The following is a 13511-nucleotide window of genomic DNA, read 5'->3' as shown; positions in this document are numbered from 1 at the left end:
GTTATAAAATTCTCCCTCCCACTTCCTGTTTTTTCCCTAGATGTTGGATGTCAATGTCCCTAGATTTTAGGTGTCAATAACATAGAGTCTCGGTGATTTAAAGTGATTCCAGGTCGCTTCTTCGAAAAGTATATCTTAGGATAGTTGGCGAAATGTCGCGAATGCAAGTGATGCCTATTTTGATTGAAGTAATTTTCGGAGATATTCAACGTAAACTACACATACAAAAATCCACATATGACATTTCATATAACACGAAAGACGCTATCATTTAATAATTTACACTACAGAAATAATGGATCAACTTGACTTACTCATAACAATTACTAATTCAATTATTAACTCTTTTCAACTGCAGACAAACAAAATTCTGGTCATAAAGAATTAAACGATGGAGTTTGAAGCTCAATACCCAACCCAAGATATAACAATGACATACCTACACATATCTTACTATATATTTGTAGATCACAAAATGAAATTACCATGCCTACATTTTTTGTTGATTCTCCGATTTTAATAATATTTTGTGATTTATGGTATTTACTAAATTTACTAAAAATATAAATATATAATATATAATATATAATATAATATAATATAGTATAATATAATATAATATAGTATAATACAGCATAATACAGTATAATACAGTATAATACAGTATAATAGAGTATAATACAATATAATATAGTATAATATAGTATAATATAGTATAATATAGTATAATACAGTATAATACAGTATAATACAGTATAATGCAATATAATACAATATAATATAGTATAATATAGTGTAATATAGTATAATACAGTATAATACAGTATAATACAGTATAATACAGTATAATACAATATAATATAATGTAATACAGTATAATACAGTATAATATAGTATAATATAGTATAATACAGTATAACATAATATAATATAGTATAATACAGTATAATATAGTATAATATAGTATAATACAGTATAACATAATATAATATAGTATAATACAGTATAATATAGTATAATATAGTATAATACAGTATAACATAATATAATATAGTATAATACAGTATAATATAGTATAATATAGTATAATATAATATAATATAAAATAATATAATATAATATAATATAATATAAATATATAATATATAATATAAATATTTACTAAAATAAAATTTACTCGTAACTAAATTTCTTTCGAATCTGTCACTTGTTTGAAAACTCTGCTTGAGAGGAATATTTCAAGTTAAATTCAGCGTTAATCCAGTCCAAGAACGGAGAGAAAACAGATTCTGCAAAACATCGAAACTTCGAATTTTCAAATTTCTGCGTCGCGATCGAGGATTGTACAAGCCCGTATCGTAACGTCAGCAGTAATTACAAACCCTTCAGCGGGATGTTCTCATCGGGAACGAACGAACCGACAGAGATGTCCAACGCGTGTACACGCTCGTCGCGACAGCTCGGGATTTACGATTGCCAGCGAACAGTAATCCCCTTGCCGGTTGGCGGGAAATTTAATTACCGCTATTAAGATGCTTCCCGTTTCATAGGCGAGGGACACGTATATATGTATATCGGTTACGTAGCAGACGTCCGAGGATTTATCGCTTTTATTCCGCTTGGTATCCGTGAATAGGTGTCACGTCGCGTGGAAAATCGCCGCGTAATAACTGGTTTGTTCCGCTAAGTATCACAAGACGTAGCTATTCATGCGAAATTTCACTCGCTCGCTGCGTGCATCAAGCTTCTGACCAAAGTTCCCCGTTGTTGTTGCGTTTCGTTTCATTTCTCGTGTTCCGAAAGTGTGCATTTTTTGACTCAGGCGTCGAACATTTTGAGGCTCTTCGTTGAACTTAGTATTATATTTTTAGTGTATTATAATTTTTGTTTAATTTAATTTTGTGTAAAGTAATTTTTGTCTAATTTTCAACTTAGTATTATATTTTTAGTTTATTATAATTTTTGTATAATTTAATTTAACAATTTTTGTTTAATTTAATTTTGTGTAAAGTAATTTTTGTACAATTTAACGGTGTCTAGTTTTCGAAGCTTTTCAAATCGTTGAACTTAGTATTATATTTTTAGTGCCTTATAATTTTTGTATAATTTAATTTTGTGTAAAGTAATTTTTGTACAATTTAACGGTGTTTAGTTTTTGAGGCTTTTTGAATCGTTGAACTTAGTATTATATTTTTAGTGTATTATAATTTTTGTATAATTTAATTTTAATAATTTTTGTTTAATTTAATTTTGTACAATTTAACGTAATTTTTGTACAATTTAACAGTGTCTAGTTTTTGAGGCTTTTTGAATCGTTAAATTTAGTATTATATTTTTAGTGTATTATAATTTTTGTATAATTTAATTTTAATAATTTTTGTTTAATTTAATTTTGTACAATTTAATGTAATTTTTGTACAATTTAATGGTTTCTAGTGATAATTTTAATAATGAGTACGATGAACGAATAAATATAATGATACTGGAAAAGTATCGAACATTTTGAATAATTAATATTAAAAAAGTATTGTGTATTTCTTCCGAGCAAAATTATCTAACGCATCTTTTTGAATAAGAGGAAATTAATATTCGATAAATTTCATAGTTTCAGCAACTTTGGTTAGGAATTGAGAATTTTAATAATTCATTTCCGACGTTATTTACTAATTTTGATAATTCCAATGATCCTTTAATGGGAGGAAATTTATCTCAAACATAGAAAGAATGTGTCGCAAATTAAATGAAGTCGTATATAAATCGAGCGAGCAATGACAACTGAAGAATTAAATTCAGAGTACGAGAAAATAATTAATTTTAGTACGCTGAATTCATATATTTGCAAATTTTACGTACGCGGGCATGCTGAAAAATGTTGTTTCGCTCCACTAAGGATTAATTTTCGGAACTGTGCGAAATCCAATAACGAGTTCATTTGGCGATTTTAATTAAAAATCAAATAGGTACGTTAAATGAGACGTACCCACGAAATTTGGTAACAAAGAAGAAATATCACTTTATTTTCGCATGGATAAAATTTTATTTTATTTTAATTTAAACTTTATTCTATTACTGCTTGTTAAATTCGTACAAACATTCATACAATAATTTTTATCGAAATGTTGATTAAAATAATAGAGATAATCAACTTATCATATTTATGAAATGTAATTAGAACAATCGTCGATTATATAATCATCTAATTAAAATAGATTATTATTATTATTCGTGGTTACGTTAAAATGAATCAATCACTCTAATGCAGGTTGATTCTGCTTGAAAATTATTATTCTCAGCTTATCAGCTTTTGTAAACCCCACAGTTTAAATTTGAATTATAAAAATCATCAATAACAATAATCATAATAATATAATAATAAAAAAAAGTAATGAAATAACTTACTAAAAATACTCGATTTTTTAATATAATAATAAAAAAAAGTAATGAAATAAGTTACTAAAAATACTCGATTTTTGAATAGACGCTGAATTAATCTGCAAGATTAATTAACATTTGAAAATCTCCAAACGCGTGTCAGTCTCTTTGCTAATATTTATTTCCTCAGAAACGTTCGTTCTGATTCTCGAAGTACAAGTTCCTCGATGAATTGTCGTTCTTTCAACAGTAGAACAGCAGTACAAATGAATGCACGAGTTGCTCGTTTATCGTCCTCGTTTTCCCGCGCCCGAGGAAACGCTTCCTCAAATCTTTCGATACTTCAGCTGAAACTTCCCTCTTTACGAACTGACCATCTTCAAGAACGCTCAACGCCTATACACTGAAACTCCATACTCCATTGTCTCCTCTCGCCACATTCTTTGGATTCTACCGAGTTTAAGCAACAAATTCACTTCAATGTAGGAGGCACAATAACTCTTGCCTCGTATGTGAATACAAGAGTACGCAAGAGTACTTCTCGATGACGTTAGAAGAGAAAGTGTTCCAACGTTCTTGCATTAGGTTGGCACGTCTCGGTCCATTTTTCCTTTCCATTCGAAGATTCCAATGTTCCACTGCATCACGAGACGAATCGACGCGAGGAAGAATGGAATTTCAACGGAGATATTGGTCTTTCTTTATAACTGATTATTATTATTTATGGTTGCGTTGTAATGTAACGAATCAATCACTCTAATGCAGATTGATTCTTCTTGGAAGTTATTATTCTCGTTTCAACTTTTGTGAACTGCACAGTTTAAATTTTAATTATAAAAATTATTAAATGTATATTGTGTTATATTTTTACATTTAAATCACAATCTTAATTTCAACTATGTATATATATATATATATATATATATATATATATATTAATATTATATATTGATAATTATAAATATATATTAATATCATATATTGATAATTATAAAAATTATTAAATGTTATATTATAATTATGTATGTTATGTTATATTTTAATTACATTTAAATCACAATCTTAATTTCAACTGTGTAATAATTATAAAAATTATTAAATGTATGTTATGTTATATTTTAATTACATTTAAATCACGATCTTAATTTCAACTGTGTATATATATATATATATATACACAATATATATATAATATAATTATATAATTATATATATAATATAATTAAAATATAACACAACATACATTTAATAATTTTTATAATTAAAATTTAAACTGGGAGTTTACGAAAGTTGAAACGAGAATAATAATTTATTATAATTTATATATATATATATATATATACTGTTATACTTGTATAATATATATATATATACTTATATATATATATATATATACTGTTTTGTTTTTCTATTCCAATTAAATTTCCTAAAGAAAAATGTGCTCTAGGATAAACTCGATAATACTTTCTCCGATTAATTAATCCATATTTTTACACAATATATATATAATTAAAATATAACACAACATACATTTAATAATTTTTATAATTAAAATTTAAACTGTGGAGTTTACGAAAGTTGAAACAAGAATAATAATTTATTATAATTTATATATATATATATATATATATATATATATACTGTTATACTTGTATATATATATATACTGTTTTGTTTTTCTATTCCAATTAAATTTCCTAAAGAAAAATGTGTTCTAGGATAAACTCGATAATACTTTCTCCGATTAATTAATCCATATTTTTTACATTTCAAATATTCCTGGAAACTGGAGGAAGCTTCTCAACTTTATCTTTGTCTTTTCAATTCGCTATCATTCTCGCTGCGGCGTTAATCTTGATTTATTTGCACCTCGAGTTCTAATCTCGTCCCTTGGAATTTACCACAACGCGATCTCCACGGAGGCTAATAATCACTCTTGGCATCCGAATCCGTTCTAGATTGATCCTTCGTGGTGCTCCAAGTATCATACTTTTTTTCCTTCGCAAGTCGGCGTGAAAGGAAGCCAAACTCTCCAATACTTCCGCGCGAGTGAAGCTTCTTAAATCTGACTTATTCAGTTCTGTTTCTGTCTGGCGTCAATTCACTCCGTGTTTGGATTCACCGCCAATATTAAAAAGTAGACGCTGGGAGGATCAATCTGTATCTCGTAAATTACAGATTGGATCATTAAACAAAAGCAGTGAAAAGAAGCAAAAAAAAAAAAAAAAAAAAAAAACGCAAGCAAGGTTCGTCAAATTTTGAGCGGATAAAGTTCTTTTGACACTTTTCGTCTGGCATAAGTTTCACTCGAATTGGTATAAAAACGCTAGCAAGGTAAAAATAAATAAAACTAGCAAGGTTCGTCAAATTTTGAGCGGATAAAGTTCTTTTGACACTTTTCGTCTGCCATAAGTTTCACTCGAATTGGTATAAATCGTATTTTTCCTTTCTCATTCTTTTACTTATTTAATATCTTCGCAGGGAGCTTCCTGTGGATCAGAAGCCACAGATTATCTAACAGAACGAAGTTTTCAAAGTTTGAATTATTCAGGAATTATTTAGCCTGTGTGGTAAATCCTCTTGGTCTTCGAATTTTTTTTATCAATATTTAAAATTACTAGAAATTCTCGAGTGATTACCTTTTTTTTTTTTTTTTTTAGAAATTCTGCGTACACATTAGAAGCAGTGAATTATAAAACGAAAGTTTCTCAATCTTTAATTGATATTATTGAACACTGGAAGTCATGATAATTTCATCCCACTTTGACTTCACACAATATTTAATTTGACTCAATTTCATTATTACTATTTTATTTAAATATGTATATTATCAATACAATTTATTTAAATATATATATGTTTAATTTTAATTTATTATTATTTAAATTTATTTTTATACAATATATGTGATATATATTTTATATAAATAAATAAATATATAGTTTTAATTTAATATTATTTCAATTTAATTTTATACTATATATATTATACAAATAAATAAAAAAATATATATAGATATATTATTTATAATATAAATATATAAAATATATATACAATATATATATATTAAATAAGTAAATATATATATATTTAATTTTAATTTAATATTATACTATATATAGCATATGTTATATAAACAAATAAAAATATATATATAAGTATATTAATTATAAATATTAATTATAATATAAATATAAGTATATATATATTATACATAATATATATTAAATAAGTAAATCTATATATTTAATTTTAATTTAATATTATTTAAATTTAATTTTATACTATATATATATAATATATATATTAAATAAATAAATATATATATTTTAATTTTAATTTTATACTATATATATATTTTTTTTTATCAATATTAATTTCTATCGAAAAGAATGTAAAAATACAAGGCAAAATTAAATATCCAAAACTTTATCAATTTAATTGACGAATTGCTACAATCATCCATCACCGAGTCCAAGGTGAAAAATCCAAGGTTATTTCAGTTTTGTCCCGAGGCAAAAGTGGGTTAAGAATATCTGACAAGAACGCTCCTTTTCCCTCTTTAAAAGCAGATAAAATTCCAGCTCGTCACCGCGACGTTCTCTCGTTCTTTTCTATTTTGCGGTATCGCGAACACGCGCGACTAGCTTCTCGCGCGATCGTTTTTACGAGACGACAACGTTCACCGAAGCGCGGACGAAACTCGGCGAAGCAGTTTTGATTCGGAGCGTCGGAGTGAAACCCCGCGAGTTTCGAGCGAAGTTGCATCGGCGATCCGGACAGTTCATGAAGGATCATTACTTCGGACGTGTCCCCGGAGAGATTTCTTTCACGGCAGAGGGAGAGAAGTTTGTTTGGGATAACTGGGTATCACGATTTTTCCAATTGTTTTATTAATTTCTTTTTCTCGCTACGGTTTTCTGTTTCTCTTCACCCCCCCCCCCCCCCCGCCAAAGGAAGTTTGCCTGTCGGAGGTAAATATTCGAAACTGTTTTCGAAAACATTGAAACGTTTCTGGTATAAAGTATCGCTTGAAATATGAAAGACCAACTGGAATCGTTGATATCAGAGTTGGATTCTCTTTTTAAACAAAACGTTCAATTTGCGTTTGATCGAATCATTCTTTTTGCCGGTGGTAGTATTTCAGTGGAAGAGTTGATGATTTTTAATTTCTTTTTCTGTGAGTGGAAACTCCGCTTTGTAATCTTTTATAATTGTGCAATTTTATATATTTATGTAAATATATATATTTATAATATATATAAATGTAATAATATATATTAATATAATAATATATAATAATATATATTATAACATATAATGCAATATAATTACATATTATAATGTATAATATATATTTATAATATATATAAATATAATATATAATATAAAATATATATGTATATTATAACATATAATGCAATATAATTACATATTATAACATATAATATATATAAATATAATAATATAACATATAATGCAATATAATTACATATTATTGTATATAATATATATTTATAATAGATATTAATATATTATTATATAAATTTATGTATTCATATAATTTTATATATATATTATATATATTTTTTATAATTTTATATATTATAATTTTATTCCATTTATCTACGTTGCACTCTTGCTCGTAAATTTGAAACAGAATTTCTAATTTCTGCTTCTCTCTTCTTACTGGAAGATCTAATAGAATTCGAGGCGATTAGATTAGATTACGTAGAATTGTGAGAGCCAAATGAAAATTTTATCGTTACATCTCGTTACAGTTAATTCACCTTCATTTGAATTTTTCATTCAATATTCGCGTTGATCCAGTTTGTATCTTTCGGCGCTATTCTAGAGATTTAAATTTGAAAGTGAAGAATCTCCTCTCTTGTTTCCTTCTGAAATGCTGGTGCAGTAACTGAAGAACGATTAATTTGCTAATTGCATGCTACTTTTCTCTTACATGCTACAATTTCTTCTGCAGTTTCTACGAAAGAACCATAATACGTAAAACGAAAAACAACAATCAGACAAATGTGCATTAACTAAAAAAAATCGTCTATCTTTTGAGACTGTGCCGTTCTCAAATATAATACGATAAAGAAACAATACAAAATAACTGTTCTAATGATGCAAAAATTCATTTATCAATTGTTCTAAATTTTTATCTTATTTAAATTGTTATTAAATAATTTTTCTTAGATAGACGCTCTCACTTGTGAATTATTCAAAATCTCTTTTATTTAAATTCAGAGAACGTTAAAGAAAATAATTCTTCCTACGATCATATAAATTCATCAGTTTATGAATTATCCTCAAGTAATACAATTTTCTTCTCAACTTCGTGTTCAGAGATCTAAATTCGAAGCGAGGTCGCGACAAATCAAACAAATTCGAATCTCTCGAGCTCGTGCTTCATGAAATACACGGCACACTGTGGTAAATAGCCAGATCTTTACATAGAAAAGTGCCCGGTGAAATGCCAGAAGTGCTGCATCGGTGGATGAGAAAGCATATCGAAAGGTGACCCGATGTAGAATCGAGTTGACGTCACAGTGCGTTCCGGATTCCAGTAGTTCGATCTCTTGTCGGCTTATTTTGTGCATCTATTCTAATAAATCAAGCAGAAATGCGAATGTTCCCTGCAGGCATTTTTCAATAAGCAGCAACAGCACTGGCTAGGATGAGAAAAGATACTCAAGATGCTCAACATTCTCACACGATCCCGTAAAATTTCATAATTATTGAAGTATAATCACGTGTTTATTTCTTATTATATATATTTACATGGAATATAATTCATTGTATGTAATAACGCAATAACAATAATTCGATAATGATACAGTAACAATAATGTATAACTCATTCTACGTAATAATTCAATAACAATAATATAATACAATTCTATACAGAATATAATTTGTTATATTAATTATCTGTATTTTAACTATTTTGTAAGTCGAGTAATGAATGAGAATGTTGGAACATGTTGAATGAACTACGTTGTGCCATAAGCACAGGTCAAGGATGGTTTCATATCAGATTACATTGATTTTAAACTTCTTTATATCTGCCTGCGTACGTGCACGTCTGTGTGTAATCGTGTGCGTTGTAATTTTTCACCGTGAAGAGAAAAAGTGGCTGCGAAAGTGAAAGTAAGGGTCGATGGAAAATACACGTTGAATTAAAGAGTCTCGAATGAATTAAAGAGTCTCGACGCGATACTCTTTAAGTTGTATCAATATCGAAAACAAAATGTTTGATGCTGTATTTTTCGGATTGAAAAATTCTCAGTTTATGTCTCTCGTTTGTTTAATTTAAAATAAAAATATAAAATCGTATGCTACTCGTAAGCGGTGCAAATAAACACTGTACGAATATCTATAATGTGATCCATGAAACAATCACTTAATTCATTGAGTATCAATCAAGATAAACATTAGATTGTCCTAGCTTTATAATATATATCAATGATAAAAGTCTTCATTTAGATTTCGTTCGTTTAATTAGCATGAACTCGTAGTTCACTTGTGTAAGTAGAAGAAACAGCTATTATATGAACATTCTTGATGTGATCCATGAAATAATCAAATCAAGTGTCGGTCTATTCTATTTTTATAAATATATCGAAGATAAAAATTTTCATTTAGGTTTCATTCGTTCAATTACGTGAAACGTTCGCAGTTTGTACTTGCAAGTAGTACAAACAACCATTTTACCAAACATCCAATCTGACCACAAGATTTGATTTGTAAAATACTCACATAATCCATCATGAATCCAAAGAAACTCCAACATATTCAAAAGTATGATAGATTAATTATTAATTATATTACTCGCTAAATGACGTAAATCTCCACATACGTTGAACTGCGTAAAAACCGTTCAAACTGTATCAAACAATAACCAATACGTGATCTGTAAAGTATCCACGTAATCCACCATCAATCCAAAGAAATTCTTATAAAAAATTAATTATTAATTATTAATTAATTACGTTAAACTGCGTAAAAGTCCACCGTTCAAACTGTATCAAACAATATCCAACACGTGATCCGTAAAGTACCCACGTAATCCACCATCAATTCAAAGAAACTCTAATATTAACTATTAATTATATTACTCACTAAATGACATAAATCTCCACATACGTTAAACTGCGTAAAAACCCACCGTTCAAACTGTATCAAACAATATCCGACACGTGATCCTTAAAATATCCACGTAATCCACCATCAATCCAAAGAAACTCTAATATTAATTATTAATTATATTACTCGCTAAATGACGTAAATCTCCACATACGTTAAACTGCGTAAAAACCCATCGTTCAAACTGTATCAAACAATATCCGACACATGATCCTTAAAATATCCACGTAATCCACCATCAATCCAAAGAAACTCTAATATTAATTATTAATTATATTACTCGCTAAATGACGTAAATCTCTACATACGTTAAACTGCGTAAAAAGCCACCGTTCAAACTGTATCAAACAATATCCAACACGTGATCCTTAAAATATCCACATAATCCATCATCAGTTCAAAGAAACTCTAACATATCCAGAAGTATGATATATTAATTATTAATTATATTACTTGCTAAATGACGTAAATCTCTACATACGTTAAACTGCGTAAAAAGCCACCGTTCAAACTGTATCAAACAATATCCAACACGTGATCCTTAAAATATCCACATAATCCATCATCAATTCAAAGAAACTCTAACATATCCAGAAGTATGATATATTAATTATTAATTATATTACTTGCTAAATGACGTAAATCTCCACATACGTTAAACTGCGTAAAAACTCACCGTTCAAACTGTATCAAACAATATCCAACACGTGATCCGTGAAGTACCGACGTAATCCCACTATCCGCCGCAAAGGAAGTGTCGGACGATTCCCACCTTCGCGTTTTGCGTCAAAGTGGCCGTAAATATAGAAAGAGTCGCCGGTGTCAGGCGCGCGCCCACATTCCGTAGAATTTTCCACGTGGGTTACACGCCGCCACGTATGGCGAAGACGCGCTCGATAATAACAGGAGGCGTACGTGGCGTCTGTTCCCTTCACGCCTCGACCGGTTGACGCCATAAATGACGGCGGAGCGACTGAGAGAAAGAGAAAGAGGGAGGGTAAAGGGTGAAACGCTTAACGTCAGGATAATTCGAGACTCTCGTTTCCGGCGAATGTTCATAAACCGGGCGGAAGTTTCAGCTCGTGGAAACCTGGCTGCGAAAAGTGGATTAACAACTTTTGTACGGGTGATGGAACCGAGAGAGATGGAGGGTGGGAATGGTGCTGCGGGGGAAAAAAGTTGGCAACGCGATGGCAACGTATGTGGTGTAAATGGTGAATGATGGTGGTAGTGGCGTGCAACGCTCTATCTAATAGGAACGCACACGGCAAATAAAAATTATTTCGTCGTCAGCCGTGGTGTATTTTTTACGAAGGAACTCCATTAAAAGTTCGGGGGCTGTCGGAGAGAAAGATTCCTACCGAGCCGAGGTGGAATGTTTCTTCCTTCACTATTTCGAGAAAAAGTTCCGAGAATTTGGCAAACGATCTGTTTAGTTTCTATCTTCTCCGTGGCGAAGACATATGGTTGCCTTTTACTTTGCGAAAATTTTATTCAGAAAAACGCACGGGACTAATGAATGTACGATCCTTCGCCAAAGAAAAAGTTTGTACACGCGCGCACATACGCATAATACGAATATAATTTCCAATATAATTCTGGCTTTCTTCCATCGTGTTATGATAAGTTTTGTTTTCATCTTGAAAACGGTGGCTCACTCTTGCAACACTTTCGAAACTCGAGGTTAATACAAGTAACGTTCAGCGCTAGATTTTCGATATTTGCAGTATCTTAGAAATATTTCACGTTGGGTGTGTGATATGAAATCACTTTCTCCATCGTTATTCCAGAATGTTAATCTGCGAGACCAATATCAATATTGAACACGCAAATTCTTGAATCATTTTTGAATTGAACATTCCATCGCTTATTCTACAAAAGAAATTAAGAATTAAATACATCTTTATACGATTTTTTTTTTTAATTTATATACGTATGTATTAACGAAGAGTAACAATACGCAAGTACACTGTAATATTATGCTAATATATCGCAGGTTAAAAAATTATAGCTGTTCATTATCAAACTACCGAGAAATACTGAATAAATTGAAATATAAAAATTGATCAGAATGCAAAGAATAGAAAGAAATTTATAACACGATCCTCTGTGTTTTACAAAAGTCATTTCAAATCTATAAAAAACACGTGAATTATTGTAAATCTGCAAAATTACTTTAAAAACGATCATATTACATACATAATTACTATTATATTACATATATTATTATTAGTATATTATATATATTCTAATTATATAAATTATTATTATACATATTGTTATTAAATTATATTATATTATATATTATTATTAAATTATATATGATTATATTATTATACAATTATATTACATATAAAACATAAATTAGTCATCTCGGCCACTCTGGTAAATCCAGCATGACCAGAAACAAAATCACATGACTCATCGACCCAGTGTAAATTCCACGCATAGAATTCCACGATCTGTTAATAATAATGCGAAACAATTCGAGATTTAAAAGTGAGCCGGTTCTATTTCGTTCCGTAATCGCTCGCCTCGTTTCACTCGGTTCCAATTAATTTACCTTTAAAGGAAATCCCTTTGTTACTCAACGATCGAAATAATTTATCCCGCGATTTGATTAACTCGAGTTCCTGCCGCTAAAACGATTCTTTTGTCCTCCCCTTCTTTTAATCGTTTCACGTTTCTCGTCGATTTACATTTCTTTCTCGCATCTGCGGCGAGGGGGAAGGGCACGGTGCCTCCTTGAGAATCGCATTAAAAGATTCAATAAGCTGGCCCCTTCACTCGTTTATTTTACCGCCATCTTCCAATTGCCCGATACTCCTCGTTCGACATTTTATTGCCATTCCTGCTACTTTCGTATGAAATATGTAACATTATATCGCTGTCATGTTGCTGTAATTATCATAATAATTGCAGTTATTGATGAACAGAAGCGGAGCATAATAATGGAACCCAGTTATTTGATAATACCGATATTTTATG

Source organism: Frieseomelitta varia, unplaced genomic scaffold, assembly GCF_011392965.1.
Source record: "Frieseomelitta varia isolate USP_RPSP 00005682 unplaced genomic scaffold, Fvar_1.2 scaffold_371, whole genome shotgun sequence".
Classification (NCBI taxonomy): domain Eukaryota; kingdom Metazoa; phylum Arthropoda; class Insecta; order Hymenoptera; family Apidae; genus Frieseomelitta; species Frieseomelitta varia.
Note: the sequence above shows the minus strand (reverse complement) of the source record.